Source organism: Pezoporus occidentalis, unplaced genomic scaffold, assembly GCF_034315485.1.
Source record: "Pezoporus occidentalis ecotype Australia unplaced genomic scaffold, CSIRO_AGI_Poc_V1 ctg149, whole genome shotgun sequence".
Classification (NCBI taxonomy): Eukaryota; Metazoa; Chordata; class Aves; order Psittaciformes; family Psittacidae; genus Pezoporus; species Pezoporus occidentalis.
In genome coordinates this window covers 1,490,759-1,513,800 of record NW_026913305.1, presented here as the reverse complement: position 1 = coordinate 1,513,800, position 23,042 = coordinate 1,490,759, and the positions used below count along the sequence as shown (strand labels likewise).

General features: G+C 37.3%; 1 protein-coding gene across 16 annotated transcripts in view; it reads left to right on the top strand.

Moving 5' to 3' along the window:
- Positions 1–23,042, top strand: part of ERC2 (ELKS/RAB6-interacting/CAST family member 2) — a 495,639-nt gene that overhangs the window by 426,022 nt on the left and 46,575 nt on the right. For 13 of the 16 annotated variants that reach the window (XR_009963211.1, XR_009963210.1, XR_009963207.1 and 10 more), the window contains one exon: positions 7,505–7,692. The exons of 2 other annotated variants lie outside the window; for them this stretch is intronic. The gene's annotated coding sequence lies outside the window, so the exon portion shown is untranslated. Of the gene's footprint in view, positions 1–7,504; positions 7,693–23,042 lie in introns of those variants that run through there. One more of the 16 variants, XM_062610713.1, reaches the window with a different exon arrangement.

Here is a 23,042-nt window from a genome sequence, read left to right as displayed (position 1 = left end):
AAAATAAAACATGAAATTGTATTTTATAGAGATGTGTCATGTTAAAATCTATACAACTGTTTGAAAAATGAAAAGAACTATAAAAAACAATGAACTTTACACGAGTAAGCCTCATGCATTAGCACAAACGACCAAGACATCTGCAGCAAACAAAGACTTTTGAAACTGTGCCCAGTGTCTGTGCACCATCTTTTTCCACACAGATAATAATGCTCTTTTCATATCACAAGGAAGATACAGAAAGCGGTTTGTTAGTGTTCTAGAGATATCCAGATATGGTGGTGAGCATCACAGAGAAGACCAGGAAATAAATAATAACATAGTTTCAGGGATATGCTTAACAAAGGCAGAATTTTTCAAACTTTGGTAGTATTGAAAGGCAACTTCAGTTTGTAAGAAACATTTAGCCTGGGAACAGAATGACAGTGAGATCCTAAAGTGAAAAATAACGTGTGATCATGAGTCAGAAATAACCATAATTTATAGACACCAGGGGGCAGAATTAAGGTTGAACGGACAGCTATAAACCTGGCATTTCCAACCATCTAAAGGGCTATTTATGTTCAAACTCAAACACACTTCTAAATTTAAATATTTGAATGGTAGAGAGTTTGTTGCAAATACCATTCTAAGTTTGTGGAAGCAGAAGTGTTTAAATACACTTGGAAGAGAAGTGTGATTGATCATATGTTAAAAATGTGACTCTAACTAAAACCTAATTTTAATTAGTTTCAGCTAATGTCCAACACATTATTGTTTGTGGATAAATTACTTCAGTTTTCTAAAGGAAAAACATCAAACAAATCCTTTCTTGAAAGTTGGAGCTCTTTTTCTTACTTTTTGAACTGCAGAAAATACTGCAGATAACTGCAGCTTTTTGTTTCCAACCTGACCTTCCACGTTCTGAAACTAATTTGCCATACTGCTTCTCAAAATCTGCTCAAGGACTTCCTTTAGTAGAATAATGTGGTTCTTATTAAGTACATCCTATAAGACCCAGGAGGATTTCATGAAAAGAAAATAAGACCGAGACACAAATGGATTTCCATCCTCCAGTCAGATATATGATATTGATGACCAGGAAGTATATGAAGGATATTGTAAGGAAGACAAAGAAAAAGAATTAGAGCAAATGTCTGACAAATTGGCTGTCTTCATACATAGAGATGACAAGTGGTCTATACAGCTAAGTAGAAGAGATACAGGCATCAGGCCAAATATAGTCAACAGGTACCTTTAAATCACATGGTTATATGTAACCTCTTTTTAAAATAAGGCCTCACTTTAAATTACGTCATCATCCTGACTTAAAAGCCATGAAGTTTTACATGAAAACTGATAGTTTCTCTTAACTCCAAATGTTGTTTTTCATTGGTATGAATTTTATGTTTTTACCAGAATACCCAAAATATTTCTGTTAATGGGGAACTTCTTTAGGAGATTCCCTAATTTTCAATTAAGTTCAACAAATATAAGTAAAAGTGTAAACAGCAGCTTGCATTTCAAAGTCTATTTCTTCTAAAGTTTTTCTATGAGGTGACAAAGTATTTTCACGTTAGGATGATTTTATGAAAAAAATACTTTGAAATAGCTTGAACGTGCTATCATCTCTATAAATGCCTGATGTTCTGGTTCTAGTGTATCTTGCCTAATGTAGCTAAATATAGATTTCAGAGGTTTTACAAGGCAAATGGTTGATGAAAAAGATTTACACTCTATATGTGACCCAGTGCAAGTGTAAATAAGTGAAAGGACCCTGGAACTATCACTATTTTTTGTTTCATTCTTCAACAACGCTCAGAATTTGGATAATCAGGATTCTAATATGATTTTCCTATTAATCTCTTTTAAACCATGAAATCTGATATTTTCACCATAACTAATCCATGAAATTTGTCAGCTTTGTGATTTACACAAGCTCTCTTTATAAGGAGAACTTGTTTGAGTCCTAAGGCATGGAGTATTATTTCCCAGCATGCTTTTAGTGCGTCTTTACTAATAAGTGTAAACAAAATGTGCTCATTGACTATATTGTTATTTCATGATCAGGAGGCAAAACATGAGGAATGTCCAAGAGTATATTCCCCATAGCAGTGCATATGAGTCTTAAGCCATTAAGAAGAAAATAACCTATCGTATCAGAGTTGGTAAGAATGGTTTTGATCATAAAGTTTACCTAAAATAATTGGATAACTTGCTTATAGATTAAAAACATATGTGATACTTATATGTCTTTGTGCTGTAGGCTTTGGAATTAATTGCTGTCAGCATAAAGCAGACCAAACAAAAATAGATTCGCATCAGTTCTTTGTAATGGGGGGAAAAAAAAAAGCTTGAATGGCAGTGAGGATAATTCTATTTTGTATCGGGGGGAGAAATGGCTATACAACATTCACATAACTGGAGTGCAATTTACTATATATGGGAAAGAATAAAGATCCTTTATGTAAATGTAATAACATGCAAGTAATACCTTCAAAAGGAGAGCAAAGAAGTCTCTTGTGTACAGAAAGTTAGTCTCCTCCAGCTGTCCTCTCTCACTTTGTGGGGGGGAGACATTTGGGGAAAGGCCAAAACGCAGATACTCACTAAGTATCCAATTTTTAGTTCAGCATGTCCTAATCAGCTTTTACAGAGCTGCTCTGCTCTGTACCAAACGTGCTATAAATGTGCAATACGCGCAGTACATGTAAATAAGTCACACTCCCTGTGGTGATGAGAACAAGATGACTACATATTTCAATAACTGCAGTATGCTGCAGGTAATAGATAGTCAGCATTGTCTAGTTGTTTCTCAGCTAGCAGGCAGCTAGAGCTGCTGAATACTATGGCTGTCTGTATATCATTTCAGATTCCTGATCATACATGTTTATGAAAGTTCTCCAGAAGTCCATCACAGATGGACAACTTGTGTCAAGATCCATAGACTGGAGCCAGATAGCAAGAAGTGGATCTGCTCTGTAATCTGGTCTTTCTCCTGAGGAAATGACCATAGATCTATTTACCTGTCCATCAAATCATCAAAATACAGACATCATCTGTCATGTTCCCTCACTCTTATTATGTGGTATGGGATGCCTGTTTTGTGATCAGGTAATAGATGAACTTCTGGCCATGTGCTGAGAAAGGTCTTAGGGAATACAGTCTTAAGGTGTCCTTCTGCAAATGTCATGTGCTTATGTGGTTGCCCAAGCCATGGCAGGGGAACTGTGTGCATTTGAGCTTGTGGTTGGCTTTTTCTCTGTCCCGCCTTAATCACTCTAGTTTAGGTTCTCAAAGGTACAACTGCCTCTTAAACTGATTTCTGAATGAAAACTGAACTGTTGATAACTGGAAAACTAATAAGGTTTAACCAAATGCCTGTGAGTTTCTAGAAAATATAAAGCTATCCCTTATGAAGAAGTGAATTCAAAACAGCTACTTACTAACCCTCATATTATGATTAATCTGAGTATCAAATAGAAGTAGCAGCTGGGGAGCTTAAAAAAACAAAACAAAACATGGGGATGGTGGGGGATGGATGTTTCTTCCTATAAACTGAAATTCTGTGGAATTTCTTGCTACATGATGCTGTGAGTTGCCAAAGTTTTACTGGTTCAAAAAGACATTTGATGAATTCATGGGACTGGGGTGTCCATCACAGGCTATTAAATGCCAAGATACTGTTTGCAAAAAAACTATTGAATACATTTTATTCTGGTTACTCAGAGCATAAGACGGAAAGTAACTGAGAAGTTAGCCTTTTTAAAAACTATTTTTTAAATAGTGTGAGTGGAAATAGATATTTAGAATGAAATCATGATTTTATAAAATTCCATCAAATTAGAAATTAATATAATCTATTGGTCCTTTTTTTCAGTAAGTGCATCTTGTTTTGATACTCAATATGTCCCTTACAGGTGCCTTCAGAACCTTAAAACTTCTCTAACACTACTGCTGGAGTATGCAATTTATGGATAATTAATAAGGTTACATAGATTCTGTTACTTGCTTATTCTAGATATCCTAGATATTTGGAGCTAATATTTTTAGGTATATTTAACCTAATAATGATTGAATTGCTCAGGACAGAATTGAAGCCGTGTCACACTACAAAAGTTTTTGGCTTTATCCATTTACTGAATTGTTAAGCAGGTACTCTTGTGCTTTCTGCCTTTAGGCTCTTCAAAAATTAGTCTTTATGTTATAAATGATTCTGTTCTACACGGTTAACATGACATGTTCATATAAGACAAAATCCTCTCCAGTGTAAATTAGGTCTACAGAATTTACCTAAATGTTTGTTGAGTATGAAAGTTCTACAGCAAGGCCTTTTCCTAATGCATACATTTATCAGCTAAAATCTTGATTGTTATGCCTGTATTATGTCACTCACGTCTGGAAAGAACAGCATCCTGCTGTTTGTGAAGCTGATCTCCTGCTGCTACTTAGCCACTTGTAGGATTCTATCCCAATTCCTCTAATCCACTCTGTTTCAATAGCACCATATTTGGACTCCTTCACAGATTCTTTTGCTGCTCTGTTTGGGATGCTCTATGAACTGAATTAGAATTGTAATGTTCCATTTAAAACAGAAGGAACCTTTTTGTTAAACGAGAGTATAAGGAGTCTCCTCCTCTTTCTCAGATAGAATTTATACACAGGCACTATATTGTTTCCTTTAAACTATTGTCCAGAATTTTGGGGCACTATTTCAATATATTGCTCTACATTATATAAATCAGATCCAATTATTTGAGGTTTGTTGTTGCAATAAGGCCTGCTACCATCTTAAATTGTTTCTTTCCCATTGTGACTCCTCATTCAGAGTTCAGTGCTCTTTGTTTCCATTATGTCGAAGGTTTACTGATACCTATTTGAGCTCGTTTATGCAAGTCAGGCCTAATGAAAGCAGAGAACCAAAAGGACTCCGAAAATGGTGTTAGAAATGACACCAAGCCAGGAAGTGTGCTGTAGATATTGTTGCCTTACTTTCAACAAGTCAGCAAAGATTTGCATATGTATTCTGACACTAGCTGTTTTCTGATCCTCACATAAAACAAGGTTTTGAAAAAAACAAAGCTTGCTTGGTATACTTATATATACATTGCCTGTTACTTTCCTTCACAGCTAAGTCTGTTAACTTCAGTGGAACTATTTGTGGCTAAGATAGCAATTGAAAACACAGGATAGCAGACTGTCATCCTTTCTAATGTAAAGCTCCTAGGCTTATAATTGGTTTAAGGATTGTTCTTTAGTGAATGGGATTTAGTTTACTGAAAAATAAAAATGTGGCTGAATTATGATGCTAATTTCACTCTATGAAAAGAAAGAAGTTCCTTGGATGCATTGTAATATTGCATGAGTTTCTGTTGCACATTTTTAATACTTTTCAGTGCAGTATATCTAGTTTACTGAAATGAAGAAAGAGAATAAAGACATTATCCAGGTGAAACATATTTCAATAATTACACAAAGTGAACTTCCCACACTGGAAAATTTAGAATGGTTTTTAGAGCATGTACCATGTTTGTTTTAGCTGTAGCTTTCTGCAGGCCAGAGTTCCCTCAGTGTGCTGGATTATCATCATCAGAAGCCACTGGCACCAAGACCTGATGAGAATCATCATCTCATGGATGAGGTTAGGGATGCAAGTGGAAACTGGAAAAGACAATGGCTACAGCATTTTGATAATACATAAATTGCTATCAAGTTTTACAGCTAGGAATGGAACAGAGAAGATAATGAAGAAAAAAGACTTCAGAAAGTGAAGGTGAAAGAGGAAGAGAGGTAGAGAAGTATAGAAGGAAGCAAAGGAAATCATACTGAAGAAAAGAAAGTGGGACAAAGAAAAAAGTATTATATGGCCTCCTTGCTTGCATTTGGCAAATGTGTATATATGATTTGTTCACAAATGTGTTAGTATTTCTAACGATAGAAACATGTAAGACAGGGAGACATTTAGAAGTTTCTATGAAGGAATATAGTTCATACAATACAAAATAAAGAGATTTGTAAGCAATTTGTCTAGGCAATATCAGCTTGAAGACTTGTGGTTCTGCTGCTTCTTCTCTGTACTTCAAAATTAATTGAAAGCCTCATTGTTTTGTTTGAACTGTGAAAGCTTCCAAGGTCAATGAGTGAGGTAATTGACCTGCCTGTTGTAGGACAAAAATATGTATGTTAAATTGCATAATTAGTTTTAATTACATAATTATGGTGTTTAATGTGTGGGGGTCAAAGGTTACTATTACATTTAGAAGTCATGGCAAGAAACACAAAAATAAGCAACACAGTTTAATTCTGTGTTTCTCTGGGTTTTAAAAAAACAGGGTCCACTGTGATCTATCCTTGACCTTGGATATTTGATGATTACAGCAAATAATATACTGCTGTTATATTTTTTGGAATCATAGAGACACCTTTGTAAATGACTAAGTGACTTTACGAAAGAGTTCATTTAGGTTTAGAGTACACAAAAGTTAATCAACAGTGGGAACTCAACTGACAGCAATTTAATCTGATTGGGTAAGGTAATTACATGATTACCAGGAGTGTTTATATATGGACAGGGATATTTTTATTGGAAAAAAAATGTAATTGCTTTCTTATTGAGAAGAGTAAAAACCAAACAACTTTGTTGTCACAGGTTAAGAGGACATCCTTCATTCTTTGAAATAGCTTCTTTTCATGTTTTAGGGACAAAATGGACTCATAATTCTTTGCACATTTGCACTGGGATTTTGTTACGAGTTCCTCTGTTTCTAAACTGGAAATAATGACATCATTAACTTGTTTTGTTTAAGAAGCTCATTGCTTACACATTAAGTGGGTGATAGCCTAAAGATGTCATGATGCTTTTAATTCATGATCTCTCTTACGATGTGTAAATACTGTTGCTTAAGTACAGGTTGATTTCACCAAACCTAAACCTAAAGGTCCATTATACTAATGGATATTTCTGGGAAGGAGGGCGTTATTTGTTTTTCTGTGATGGTAGATAAAAGGTGGTTTACCTAAATGCTAGAAGAAAAAGTCTCACTTTAGGTTCTCGGAATGGTCCTTTAGAAAATGCTCTTTCAGCCTATTGACAATGGAGTGTTTGGAGATGAATCTTCGTTGAGAAACATTAAGCTCTCTGCATATTTCCCTGAAGTGCACTACAGGGTAGAAGCCCATTTGACTAATAAATAGTGGCTTGCTCCAAAGCACTTCGTATGGTTGTGTTAGACACCAAAAAATGAAGTTGAAACTTACGAGAATAACTTGATACCTCGTCAGTACACATTCTGCCAATGGAAATGGTATACAGTGCTTTAATGGCTAAGTGCTAAGGAATTAAACAGTTTATGAACTAAATGTTAAATATGAAATAAATGAATTTTTGAAATTAACTATATAATTATGGGAAGAAGTTCTGTTACACATTCCATGTTTTAAAAATTATTTGTTCTCCCTTTTGCTAACTTTTCTCTAAATAAGTTCTTTAGAAAAATTACAATTTTGAATTGTTTTTCTAAACCAGATGATCCAGTCACTGTTGGAGGCACATAGCCACGGCAAAATCTCATGCTGTACATTGATCACCTGTCCAACCTTTGCCTAGAGTGTGATCCCCAGTTCCTTCAAGAGATCCATCTTTACCTGTCTATAAAGAAGAAGAGGAGGGAGACATCTGGGATATTCAAGTATCAAAGTTTAACACCAGAGCAGGTTGAATCTCTGTTTATATTATTCTTTATATATGTTGCTAGCATTGAGTTGGATATTTGGCTGAAGATTTTTTCAGTAAGTTTATAGTATGCTCTGAAGTTTTACCAGCGTTAAAGCATTTTTATTTAGACTTCTCACTTACCAAACTACACACACATTTTTCATAGTTCCATGCTGTGAAATTGAATCCAAAGTCATTCTGGTATGTAGGAAGTTAGTTAATACTGAGCATGCCTGGCAGATTGGCCCTGTTTCTTGCACATGTGCTGACCACAAAGACCAAAATGGCTTGCTTTAAAGCTGTTCAGTGTACTGTAGTTTTACCATTACGTATTTAGCACATGCAACTAAATTCCCAACAAATACACTAATTTTCATTCACTTGCTTCAGGCAAGTTAAACTTGCTTCTTACTCTTCCTTTTCAATTTCCAAGAGGACTTTGATATCCACAGAACAGACAAGGTTTCACTTACTGTCCTAAGGACTGCCCCTTTAGGAGTCTAGCACAGCCCACACACAATCCTGGAATATGTCCAACTTGTTCTTTGAGCAGAATGTGAACCTCTGACCTTCTAGGCCTCCGGCAAGAGTGCTGCCTACTGAGCCACCAATACCCAGGCCATCAATAAGTTTTAAATGCCAGTTGCAGACTTCACAGAGATAATGACTTCAGTGTGTAAAGGTTTTGTTGTGGAGGCTGCAGTCTCACATATGGCGTGACAGAGTAAATACGCTAAAACCATAGAGAGCTGTTGCATAACTTGCCTTGATATAACAGGTTTTGTAATATGTTTTAAGGCATGGAATATTATTTAAAGGGACCCTGTTATGTAGACTTAGGCCCAAAATGAAGCTATTATATAAAGAATGTTTAGCAAAAACAGAAATATATCCATGAAATTGTTGAAGTGGGAATTTCAGGGTAACCTTCCTTGGATTTAAACAGTCACCTTCATGATATTGCACTGTTGTGCTAGGGAATGAGAACCAGCAAATGAAAATACTACGAAGTGAAAATCAGAAACTGAAACTGAGAAGAATTAAGATATTAGAAGTCTCTTACTCTTGTTACAACTTCTTAAAAATCTTACCACATCCTTAAAAAATGAATTCTGATTTAGTAACTCAAAGCATTTATTTACACAGGTAAATAAATGTGTTTGCATTTTAGTGTTGGTTTTAACCTGCTCTCAAGTAAGTTGTTGTATTTTATGCACTTATAAGCAAAATTAATTTGAAATGAACTTTAGGGTTTTAACACATTCCAGTTTTATTGATGTTCTCTGTTTAAAAATTAACATTTAAAACATACAAAAGACATGTTGATGTATGCAAAATTCAAATTGATAAATGTGGTTGCACAAAATGTTATTTATAGATTTGGATGAAGAAGGGAAATGTAGCAAGAGTCAAGCTAGGACTTACATTATGGAAAGACTTGGATAAATTGCATGAACCTCCTATGGAGCAAAGGCCAGAAGCCCTAGACTCCTTTTCCCAGCTGAGTGTCCAAATCACTAGGCTACAGACTCTTGCTCCCTCTTGTGTTCTTTCTCTGGCCCAATAAATCTCAAATTATTTTCTGTACATTGATACAGCTTCAACAGGAGAGCTTTTACATATCCCTATCCTCATCCCAGCATTTAACGCAGCCTGTGGCCCATTGATTAGAACATTATGCTAAAAGACATTGCTTTGAGTCCTCAACAGATTTGGACCTGGGGGTTTTGCTTCTGGGATGAGTACTCCCCCTGCTAGGCTAGGAATCACTGCTGCTCATGTACCATTTTAGAAAGAAATAGCACCTAAAGAATTTTATAGGAAACCCGCCTGGTTGGTGTTTATTAGGCTGGCTTTGAGAAGACCTGTTGGATCAAACTCCTCAGATCATCTATTCAGGGGTGGGCTTCATGTCTAGATCCCAGTCAGGCTTAGGCATAAGCTGTGCAGTGAGATGTTCAGTCCCAGCCAGGTAGATAAACTCCCACTGTGTACAGAGATGCAGCTTCCCTGTCTTGCCTATTTTATCATTGAAAAGTGTATTGTCTTCAGAGGATAGACATCTCCAGGATGAGATAGGGACCTTGAGGATCACCATTTTGGCTGAAGGTGCCTAAATTCCCCTCATGTCACATTTTGAATTCCATATTTTTAGGCCTGTGATTAGTTTATTTTAATTTAACAACTCCTTTGAATATAGAACTGAGGGATTTTATGAACCTGTTTTTCAAACAGTTTTAAAGTTAACTTTTTAAAAGTGTGTTATAATTAAACAAGATGATGAGAAGAATTTGTGGTTCAAAAGTGCATTGACAGTTGTGAGCCATAGACAAGCACATTGCATTTTGAATGTAAAAAGTGAGATCACTTTAAATGGGTTACAGCTTTTCAGCTGTGTAGAGCAGTGTGTATTAGATCTCAACTAGGGAATAATCAACTAAATTGACTGCATTGCAGTTATGAAGCAAATGGATATCAAAATTCCTAGGCTATCATTTTAATTTTTTTTAATATGTATGTTTTTATTAAGTCCCACAATGCGAATCCTTATTCATGCATTTATCTGCCTTAGTGGAATTATTCTGGTAAGTCAGTGTCTAAGATCAATTAGGATGAATCTGGTTTTCTTTTTAATAGAAATGCTAATTTTGAAAATTACATCTTTGAATTATTTTTAGTATGAAAAGATACAGACAGTGTAAAATTAGAACTGTAGATTTCCCTGGCAGTTCTTTTATTATTGTTTCTACTTGTTCAAAACACTAGAGGAATGATTCATTACACATTACTTTTCTGGTAGTAGGTGTATCACCTAGTTTGATAGCCAAATGTGAACTAATGCTGCTTTATAGTATGGAAGATTGGAGGTGTTGGAGGTGGGAAGAGAAACTTATATTCAAGAGAGGCTGTTGCTTTTAAAGAGAAGGTTTTTTGTGTCTCACTAGTGTCTATTTGCATCGCAGTGGAGCTTTTTATATAGTAGGATAGCGGTCAGCAGAAATAGGAAGGATGCAATCCATATCCTGGTTATTGACTGGGTAGATTTATGTACAGTTCATTTGGCAGCATTTATGTTTCCACATACAAAATTTTCACTTTCTCATAGTCTGTCTTTAGAAGGGCTACCCTGTGCACAATTTAATGCCATCTCCCCTTTCACAGTGAAGAGAAATTAAATTAATACAGATTCCAAGTCAACACCATGTTAATGATTTTATGTGCATGGGGACCTACTAGTGTAGGGAACTACTTAGCACAGTGTTGATTTGATTGCGCTACAGAAGTGAGTGTTAGTATGTTAAAGGAGATGCTTAGGTATGACTATTATGAATTTGGGATAAACAGCTAAAAAAACTCCACTGTTCTAATGACAGAGAAGGATAGAGAGAGCTTAAAGAAAACATGGAAAGCTGAGTAGGACAGCAATGAAATGGAAACGTTTCTACAAAGGGGAAAAATTTCAAATGCTAATAGAGTGGTAAACTTTGGAGGTAAATAGAGATCTTCAAAAATGAATTTTGTATAATTATGGATAAACTGTATTATATGATTTTAGTTGATTTGAATCAGTGTAATATGAATGCTGTTGTGTTTTCACTTCATCAATTTTAGATCAGAAATGGTTTAATTTTATTGCTTATTTTGTTATTTTTATTTTATAAGTGAGGTTTGTTGATGGATGATTAGTAGCAATGATTCACCAGCCTTTAATCACTTGATATCTTGAACAGGAAAAGATTGCATAGCCTGATCTCACTGTCCGCTCTTTAGCATTGCCACAAAGGAAAAAAAAGACTGTTTACAGATGTCCGAAAGGTATTTGCATTTGCTCTTGGAAATGTTGAAGCTGCTAGGGAATTTTTCAAGTTAACAGTTTCTGATAGAAATTATTGCTGTATCAAACCTGAGAACTCTCGTGACAAGGGTACTTAAAAAAAAACATCTAGGAAGCTTTAATTTCAAATAGCAAATAACTGATTTATTGAAAATGGAACTGCTCAACAAGAAAGCTTGACAGAAATCTGCATTACAATACCCAGAAACTAATAGTTAGGGCATTATCCTTTAAGACATGTGACTTTGGTTCAATTTCCTTTTTTGAATCCAGTTGAATAGAGACTTAAACCCAGTTGAATATCTAATGCATCCAAGGCAACTGTCATTACCATTGGACTATTGTCCATAATAGGTTGGGTATCTCTGCTTTTTGTAGAACGTGTGAAAGGATTTCTCCTAATACTAACAAGACCTTTCTGAAATCTCCAGAAAGGCTAGGAAAGAAACTTTGTGCCTAGTTTTATTCATAACCCCCAGGCTCTGAAAAAATGCCTGTAATAATCGTTATTTTATATATTCATACCAGACAACATTTATTAATCTGGACTCTAAACTAAATCTCAATCTCAGACTCTCTATATATCTGTCTCTCCATGCCTCCGGTGAGTCCTGTCAGCTGTCTCAGGTTTTTCTGTTTTTTCTATATCCATACTTTCAACAGTTCTACCAAATTACCCTAGAGGTAGTACTTGGGATATAGCACAAATGAATTTAATGACATTTTCAGTATAGTTTTATATCTCTTATTTTGCGTGTTATACTTTACTATGACATGGTAAACGCAGTGGTGATCACTGTTTCTAGTTGAAATGTGCACTTACTGAAAAAAAATTTCCAAAACCTGTTGTAAGTAATTTGATTGTGATTGGGACTTTATTTTGGAAAATGCAGTCAGTGATGGATTCCATGGCACTACAGGAATCAGGATTGTTTTGTGCCCTCTCAATGTGTAGGTATTCTTCTGAGATTACCAGAAGGGATCAGTTACCTTGGTAATGTGTCCACCAATATTTATTGTGTCTTATTTCTTTACACAGCCTAACAAACATTCATCATGTGGGAATGTTGGTCATGATCAACTTGAGCTGAATTTAAATTGATGACCTAAAGGTTAAAGTCTTTGTATCCCATTACCTCTCCCTTGGGCTGTCCAGTCCCCCTACAGCTGGGTTTAACACCATTTTTAGTTTATCAGTGTCTTTGGAGGAAGAGCAGCCTTTAGAAGTATTGATCTGACAAATACCATTGATATCCTGTTAAAAAAGGATAAAATAAAAAAAAGATATGACTTTCATAGCTTGTCAGTTCTTGATGAAGAAGGTTCTGAACAAGGATTCAGGTGCTGGACTAATAACTTAACCAGCCTGTTAGATAGCTTTAATCCAGTCATATGGGAACATAACGCATTGTAGCAGCCCAGTGAAACATGAAACTGTGAGAACAGCTGAATAAATTTAAACACATTTTTGAACATTTTGAACATTCTAACCTTTGTCATAAAATCTGATAATATAGAAGAAAAACTAATAACACTTTCTTTCTGTTCTGTTATTCTGTACAGTAGTTGAAAAGACTTCATATTTCTTGTGTTTGCTGACTTTAGGGAAGTAGTGGCAGTTCTTAACACTACTTTTTGCCACATATGAAGTCTATTCTTTCTCACTCATTAAGGAATGAACCTGGTTTCTGTTTTATTCAGTATTGTATATACATCTCACCCATAAATATTTAAACTAAGTAAATATAGAATCTTAAACATGGAATATGCTTTCATTCTAAACTGGTGGCTGTGGGGGAAGGTAAAAATATTCAAAGACTAGTGGTCCCTTTGGAAGAGGAAAAAAAATGAAAGCATTGCCTAAAAATTGGATAGACTTGTGCTTGCTGTAGGGCAGCAAACTTTTCACTAGGTTATACCTGTAAAGGATGTATAAGAAAGGGTTTGCAGATCCTTCAAAAACACGTCTAGTATTCAGCCCCTATATATGGGGCTAATTTAATCCTCCTTCTCCATTCAAAATACCTCACTCCTGCCTACAAATGCAGAACAGATTCCCTGGTAATTTTCTTTCTTGGAAGTACCGTCATTTTATTCCTAACTGGGAATAGCATGAAATGGAAAAACATTTATGACTCTACTTAAAAACAAACACCAAACCCAGTAAAAGCAGGGATAATCCAAAAGATAGTTCCATAGCAAACTGATGCAAAAAAATGCAGAAATATGAAGCATATTGAAAAGTATAAAACTGACATTTTCTCCAAGAAGATTCACTTTAGTGAACTGATTTTTGGAAGTGGCATAATATGGCAGACCTAGAGTACTTAATTTTGGCTCCATTGCCAATCCAACCTCATAATGTAAATTCATGGTTTTAATTTGATCCATACGAGTGAAGTTCAATGCATGTCTAGGTGTGCAGCAGGTCTAGATCATATTCTTAAGATACTATTAACAGAGGTGTGAAAATAAAGTTTTAGTAAACTGAATGTAATGAATAGCAGGCATTTGTGCTCTACAGTGTTATGGCTCTGTGACTCTTCTATGCATATTCCTTACACTTCTTCCATATATATACTGTACAGTCTGAAATGCTGAGGGATACTGAAGGTTACATCCCAAGGCACAGTCCTGCTGAGGCTTTCTTGAAAAAAAGACAACCTCTGTTTTATTTTGGAGTCTGTGGTTCAGATTGTAACTTGTGTAGGTACCAGATGGGTTGGACCAGTGCCTTCAGTTAAGTCTGGATCCTTTTGTGGCTAATACACCTTTGAAATATAAAATAAGCTTTGATTATAAAAAGTGTCTTCTGTCAACAAAGACAGTCACAAAAACTTCATGTTTACAAGGCAAATCAGACCAAACCTCAACATAGAAATGGAAAGTAGATAATATTTTACAATGCATTACAGAGACATCATTAACTGATCAATATGAATCTCCTTTATTGAATCTGATGAGGTCACAGAATTGATTTTAAAGGAGAGACAAAAATATACCCTTTATTTTAATCGATTTCTATGTGTAGACCAAGTACCTGAACTGGACCAGTGGCAAAGGCTGCTTTAGCTAAGTTTACTACTGCTTCTCGTTTTTGTTTTCTGTGGCTTTTTGTTTGGTTAGTTGCTTATTTTTTTTCTATCAAATAGAAAAAGGAGATGTGAAAGAACATAAAAAGGCTTAATCCCCCTTCTTATTCTAACAAGAGGGTAGAACAGTATTTTCAAGAGTCAGTGGCTATTGGCTATTGTTGACTTTTTAATGTTAAACCTGTGTTCATGGAAATCAGTGGCAAAAGCCTTATTGATTTCTAAAAGAAAGATTAGGATATGTAAGGTTTGCCCTCTGTAATTGGCTCAATGTCCAGCTGGAGACCAGTAACGAGTGGTGTCCCTCAGGGAACAGTATTGGGACCAGTCTTGTTCAACATCTTTGTTGCTGACATGGACAATGGGGTTGAGTGCGCCCTCAGCAAGTTTGCTGATGACACCAAGCTGTGTGGTTCGGTTGATACCCTGGAGGGAAGGAATGCCATCCAGAGGGACCTTGACACGCTTGTGAGTGGGCTGATGCCAACCTCATGAAGTTTAACCATGCCAAGTGCGAGGTCCTACACCTGGGTTGGAGCAATCCCAGGCACAGCTACAGGTTGGGCAGAGAAGAGATTCAGAGCAGCCCTGCAGAGAAGGACTTGGGGGTGTTGGTCGATGAGAAAATGAGCATGGGCTTCAGTGTGCGCTCGCAGCCCAGAAAGCCAACAGTATCCTGGGCTGCATCAAAAGGAGCGTGACCAGCAGGTCGAAGGAGGTGATCCTGCCCCTTTACTCTGCTCTTGTGAGACCTCACCTGGAGTATTGTGTGCAGTTCTGGTGTCCTCAACATAAAAAGGACATGGAACTGTTGGAACAAGTCCAGAGGAGGCCACGAGGATGATCAGGGGACTGGAGCACCTCCCGTATGAAGACAGGCTGAGAAAGTTGAGGCTGTTCAGCCTGGAGAAGAGAAGGCTGCGTGGAGACCTCTCATAGCAGCCTTCCAGTATCTCAAGGGGGCCTATAGGGATGCTGGGGATGGACTCTTCATTAGGGACTGTAGTAAATAGGACAAGGGATCATGGGTTAAAACTTAAACAGGGGAAGTTTAGATTGGATATAAGGAGGAAATTCTTTCCTGTTAGGGTGGTGAGGCACTGGAATGGGTTGCCCAGGGAAGTTGTGAATGCTCCATCCCTGTCAGTGTTCAAGGCCAGGTTGGATGAGGCCTTGGGTGAGATGGTTTAATATGAGGTGTCCCTGCCCATGGCAGGGGGGTTGGAACTTGATGATCTTAAGGACATTTCCAACCTTAACTATTCTATGATTCTATGATAACGAAGATATATTTTTTTAATATAGTGTTAATATAGTATTTTTTTAACAGCTTCGTTCAGAGCTATCCTCTCAAGCTCTGCTGGTTGAAGTGTTACAGTAACAAATCCTAAACTCAGATTGTTTCATAAGAGTGTGGCTTTGTTCTCCTGTGCACACTGACAGATACAGAAAGAACAAAAACTTTCTTTGGCCTTAGATCAATACTGTAATGAAAATGCAAATACTTGTGTATGTTACCACAGCTCCTGTAGAAGCAACATTCACACATCATTTGGGTTATTTATTTCTCCTCACTTTAATTATCTGAACTAGTCCACAAATTCAGTCTGTGTTGGCACAGAGCCTTCATTGTGGAGAATCAAGACAGAAGGAAATGTCCTGTCATGTCTCCTTGTGCTTTTATTTCCCATCTCTTCAAACTGTCCTCCTTCTGAAATTTTCCACTTCAGCTATGCAGTTACTCTAGGTACTTCCTTTTAGTAAATTTGTTAAGTGAATCTAGACCTTTGAGCTGCAGGTACCATTTCCATATGAACATATGCTCTTACTCTCTTTGTGGGCATCTTAACTCTGCTGTGCAGAATGAATTACAGCCACTGTGTCTGTAGTTGTAATATACTTCATTAATTTCCAGAAGACAATAACTTGCTTTATTCCCATTTTATAAGGATTAATTATACTCAGAAAAAGCACTGAAATAGCAAACAGAAAAGGAAACCAGATGTTGCAGTTACTTAACTGGTGTTATTTGCGGACAAATATTTAAGCTATGTGATTTAATTTTTTTTCTGGAGCCTTTGGGAGTTGGCTACTGAGTGAATAAGACATCCAAAGTACATATGAAAATATACTTTGCCTGATAGTATCATTCTTTTACCTAGCTATTGCAGGTAAATACTTTATCAGTTCCCAGCCAACAAATTTGCAAAAGTATTTGATTAGAATAGGAACAATCCCCAAGGCATATTGTGTATAGAGTCATAATTAGGCTTTTGTTGCATAATGCACATTTGCACATTTCCAACAGATTCAGTTTTCTGTGTGCTAACGAAATGGTACAGTGATAAACCTCTGTGCATTTTTTGTTTTTCTTGTAGATGAAGAATCTAAAATAACGCCTGTTTAGAACAGGCAAGTGAATTCATCATCTGAACACAAATAATTTAAATGTGTTTCAATGAGAGCAAGCTTCACTTCTGGATATGGTGTTTTGCAAAACAGACATATGCAATCTCTAACAGTGGTTGGTAAGGCAGTTAAAGCCATATTTGAAAGTAAGCATGTGTTCCTAAAACTGTTCCTGTCTGGTTTAACTAATTTTCATATTTAGTACCTCTAAAAGTTGTAGGACATATTTCTAAAGTATTGAAGCTTCCTGTTCTAGGCATTATAGGACAAACAAATATATCAGTTTGTATTGTCCCTTTCATCATTTCTGATTCTTGACATGACAGAGATCCTGAACTGTGGCATTTCCCCACATTTACCTTCCAGCTGTCTCCCTGAGCACCTAGAGCTTGTCTTTTGCCAACCATTCCTGTCAAAGACAGTGTGCCTCATTTCATTAAAAGAAATGATCTTGATGAAAAATGTTGCAACATTCAAGTTACTACTACCTCAGCATTCGTAACGATATGCATCATATTCAGCTTTAGCTACCTAATTCAAGGAAGCACCTTATCCTTATTTCACCCAATTGGCTCTTTCAAGATTTTTCATCCAGCAGTTCAATGTCTCTTTTCATACAGTCTCTAGTGGCTCTTCATTCTCTTATGTGGTCTTTCTGCTGTTCTCCCCTTTCCCTCTAAAACCTTTCCAGCTGCAATATTGTTTCCCAGGCTTTCAGCTTAATTTGATTTATTTTCAAGCCTATCTTCAGCCTCTTTTCCCTTCTTTCCCCTTTCTTTATTAATAACCACTATTCTCTTCAAAAATCTCTTTTTCCAAACTTAAACCCCCACTTTTCCAGGTCCCGTCACCCGTCTCCTGCCTCTTCAACTTCTTCCTGCTGTTCTCCAGTGGCACGAAGTTTTGTTAACAGTTGTGTTACAGTAATTTTCATTGTTCTATTCTGACCTTAGAATTTCCGATTAGCTGGTCCATGCAAGGGCTCAACTTTGTGGACTTTGCACTGAGCATAGTCAGAGAAAAAGAAAGTATGTAGTTTCTGTCACCACAGATGATGATAATCTGTTCCTCTTTCTACAGTACCATTTCCTGTTTATAAGAACCTATTATTGCTGAGAGTTTTTTGCAAAGGGGCATAATTCTTAAATGTATATTCATCCTAAGAAGTCGGTGCTTTTTTTTTTTTACTATGTGAAAGATTTGTTTGCTTTATATAACTGTTTCCCTTGTCTAAATGTAATTTGCAGACAGTGATGATAAATATTAAATGTTCTTGTAAAATAGTTAAATTGTCTGTTTCAAAACTTAGTAAAACATTGATGTTTTCATTAGATCCCAGCACTAAGGAATGTCCAGCTTTCATCGTAACAGAGTTGTTTAGTTCCATGTAAGTCTAAATACTCTGCCCTTGGGCGATATCTTACTGTCACCTGCTCCTAAATTGAAAATTATTTGTTCAGCTAAAGGTGGGTTTGTTGTTTTTTTTTTAAAGGAATCTCTTTTCTTTAACAGATATCTTTGATGTGGGACAGATTCCCTTCAATGTAAAATAAATCAAAGCCTGAGATGCTATTAAACCTCCTTTCATTTAAATATATCCAGTTCTAGATAACCAAAACCTGTTCCTTCCTGCCCTTGTTCTCTCTTTCGCTATTAAACAGATGTGTAGATTTTCAGGCAAAGAGTTCTCTTGCCCACATCATAAGCTCCTAATCACTAGCACCTTATTGATGAATAAAAACGTAATACTAGGTAAACTTATTTAGAACACATTCTCAGTAGAAATACCTAAAAATGTTTATCATAGAATCATAGAATAGTTAGGGTTGGAAAGGACCTTAAGATCATCTAGTTCCAGCTGCCCTGCCATGGGCAGGGACACCTCACACTAAACCATGTCACTCAAGGCTCTGTCCAACCTGGCCTTGAACACCGCCAGGGATGGAGCATTCACAGCCTCCCTGGGCAACCCATTCCAGCGCCTCACCACCCTCACAGTAAAGAATTATGAATAACAAAAGTGCAGCAACCAAAGATAGTAGGTTACTATAATTCAGCATAAAATAAATCAAAAAGCTGGATGTTTCTGATCTCACCTAAACATTCAAAAAAATCTATTTAACCCATGTCAGAAAACCCTTAAAACCATATAGCACAAATACTGCCTTGTTTTAATTGTGTGTAAATAAGACCTGTTGTCACATTCAGCAAGCTGTGTTTGGCTTATGCCTAAAGAAAAGTTCTTTTTTTAAATTTTTTTTTTCATAATGCCCTGTTTATCTTTAAGACACATATGGATCATACAGATGTAGGGCCAAATCAGATTTTGCTTGAAAGGAGTGAAGGAATGCATAAATAAATGCATTAGTACCTAGCTGAAACACATTGTTTTGAATTCTGCAGGGCTATTTTCAAATAATGACTGAGAATATTAACAGTTAAGTTCTTCCAGTAGATATGGTTCTTCAGGATTGAAAGTTTACAGGGTACATCTTAAAACAGCAATGAATACATGCAGGTATTTTTAATATCTGGTAAAATTCTGTCCCGGAACCTGTGGAAGAGCAAGAATTGTCATCTTACCCCAATCATTCTCGTCAGCTGATGGCAAGGTACAGCACAGCTCTATATATTCATGTCCTCCTCAGCTCCATCAAAAGGAAAATCTTCCAGGCCCTGTCTACAAAATTGGGCTCTTGAATACATTTCTGGTATGTCATACATGGTATTAACATCTAGCTTTGAATCTCCTTGGTATCTCCTGTATTTATGCATTCTGTCTCCAGATGTGCTTCCTTCTGACAGTCTACTTAAGACTGCTACATGTACAATATGACTATTATAATCCTAGCCTCATAGTCTGCACGGAAGAATTTCTTAAATATGTGTCCTCTTCATATAAAACGTGAAAATTGCAGATAGATGGAGAAAAATGGTTCCGTGCAGTTCCTTTCTTTGCTTTCATCAGCATGTTTCAGTCATTTCATCTCTGAGCTTTTCCAGTGATACAGTCCTCTCTTATTCTTCTCTCTTCCTGTTCTGATGATTGTGTGTCCACTCAGCTAGGGAATATTTATCTTCTTAGAAACAGCCTGCAACACTCTTTCTATTTCTCTTGTTCCCTGATTTTTTTCACTTCTGACACTGTAAGTTCTTCTTGGTCTTTGTTTTTAGGACAAGAAATAATTCTACTGACAAACATGGTGTCCTAAGGGAAAAGGCTGTGCATTATTGGTGGCCTTATGATGCAATATCAGAGGCCTGAACATTAGGTGTTTCTTCCTGATATTAGAAAAGTGCCAATTAAAGAGATGGTGATTAAGGAAGACCTAGTTAACGAATGTCTCAACATAGATCTAAGATGTATTATAGATTTATCTGTGTGCCTTCCCTCCTGTTTAGATTGCAGACAAATATATGAAACAAATTGTCACAAGATGTAAAGTGATCTACAGAGGGAGTGTATGTCTAGGCTAAGAATATCTCTGGGTTTCACAGCCACAGCATAATATAATACTCTGTAGTTCTGGGCAGAGATGAAGAACATTCTTACTTGCTTAGTTAGCAGATGCTGTGAAACCATGTCTTCATGTCTTTTAGTAGGAAGTATAAGGAAAATCCTCCTAAAGGACTTTTATCATAGTCTTGTTCAATTATTTGTTACAGTGGTGCAGAGATGAGAAAGTAGCAAAACCAGATGTCAACTTTATCCCAAATTCAAAATACTTACCAAATAATTAACAAATAAGTATAACTTGGCTTTTTTCTTTGTATATAACAAATTTATAAAATGGAAGAGAAGTGGGAGAAAAATAATGAACAATATTAAAATGTGTATGACATCTATTTCTGTTAGTACTAGGGACTTTGCTTACAAAAATACCAGATCTCAGATGATTATGTGCTAGATGGCATTTTATGAAAAGGAAGTGTATACTCAGCCCACTTATAGACCAGGAGGTCATATTATGTATTTATATACTATCTGAATATATTTATGATTCTAATAGTGTAAAATAATGGGTTTGAGTCTGTGAATAAGGTCTGTATGTTTGTATGTGTACTAAGCAAGTCTTGGAAGGCAGATGCAGGGACTGTGAGAGTGAAGACCTTGTGCCCACTGTAGGAGAGGAACTGGTTCGAGACCACCTTAAAAATCTGAACGTGCACAAGTCCATGGGACCTGATGAGATCCATCCGCGGGTCCTGAAGGAGCTGGCGAATGAAGTTGCTAAGCCACTGGCCATCATATTTGAGAAATCATGGCAGTCAGGTGAAGTTCCCAATGACTGGAAAAAGGGAAATATAACACGCATTTTCAAGAAGGGGAAAATGGATGACCCGGGGAATTACAGACCAGTCAGTCTCACCTCTGTGCCTGGCAAAATCTTGGAGCAGATTCCCCTGGAAGGCAAGCTAAGGCACATGAAAAACAACAAGGTGCTTGGTGACAGCCAGCATGGCTTCACTGAGGGGAAATCCTGCCTGACCAATTTGGTGGCCTTCTATGATGGGGCTACAGAATCAATGGACAGGGGTAGAGCAGTTGACGTCATCTACCTGGACTTGTGCAAAGTGTTCGACACTTATCAACATCCTTGTCTCTAAATTGGAGAGACATCAATTTGATGGATGGACCACTCGGTGGATAAAGAACTGGCTGGATGGCTGCACACAAAGAGTTGTGGTCAATGTCTCAATGTCCGGCTGGAGACCAGTAACAAGTGGTGTCCCTCAGGGATTGGTGTTGGGACCGGTCTTGTTTAACATCTTCGTCACTGACATGGACTCAGGATTGAGTGCGCCCTCAGCAGGTTTGCCGATGACACCAAGCTGTGTGGTTCGGTTGATACCCTGGAGGGAAGGAATGCCATCCAGAGGGACCTTGACACGCTTGTGAGGTGGGCTGATGCCAACCTCATAGAGTTTAACCATGCCAAGAGCAAGATCCTACACCTGGGTCAGAGCAATCCCAGGCACAACTACAGGTTGGGCAGAGAAGAGATTCAGAGCAGCCCTGTGGAGAAGGACTTGGGGGTGTTGTTGATGAGAAACTGAACATGGGCTGGCAGCGTGCGCTTGCAGCCCAGTACGCCAACTGTATCCTGGTCTGCATCAAAAGGAGCGTGACCAGCAGGTCGAAGGAGGTGATCCTGCCCCTTTACTCTGCTCTTGTGAGACCTCACCTGGAGTATTGTGTGCAGTTCTGGTGTCCTCAACATAAAAAGGACGCGGAACTGTTGGAACAAGTCCAGAGGAGGTCCACGAGGATGATCAGGGGACTGGAGCACCTCCCATATGAAGACAGGCTGAGAAAGTTGGGGCTGTTCAGCCTGGAGAAGAGAAGGCTGTGTGGAGACCTCATAGCAGCCTTCCAGTATCTGAAGGGGGCCTATAGGGGTGCTGGGGAGGGACTCTTCATTAGGGACTGTAGTGACAGGACAAGGGATAATGGGTTAAAACTTAAACAGAGGAAGTTTAGATTGGATATAAGGAGGAAATTCTTTCCTGTTAGGGTGATGAGGCACTGGAATGGGTTGCCCAGGGAAGTTGTGAATGCTCCATCCCTGTCAGTGTTCAAGACCAGGTTGGACGAGGCCTTGGGTGGCATAGTTTAGTGTGAGGTGTCCCTGCCCATGGCAGGGGGGTTGGACCTAGATGATTTTAAGGTCCTTTCCAATCCTAATTATTCTATGATTCTATGATTTGTATTTGTGTGTGTATATACACATGTTCATTTAATGTATACATACCTATTAAGCAAGCTTAGACAACGCTATGCAAAGAGCTGTCTAAACTTGTTTCTTGGTTCCAATCCTGTTTACAGCCTGTGGGCATTATTTTAATGTAAATAATAAATGGGGGGGAGGGTCCCCACTAGAAATACTAATTTAACAGCATTTTTCACACTGATTTAGTAATCTAGTAAATTTTTTTCCATAGTGGACAGCCCTGGTCAGGAAATAGCTGTCCTGTCCGCTACTGGTTTGACAGCTGTTGGTTTATTGAATCA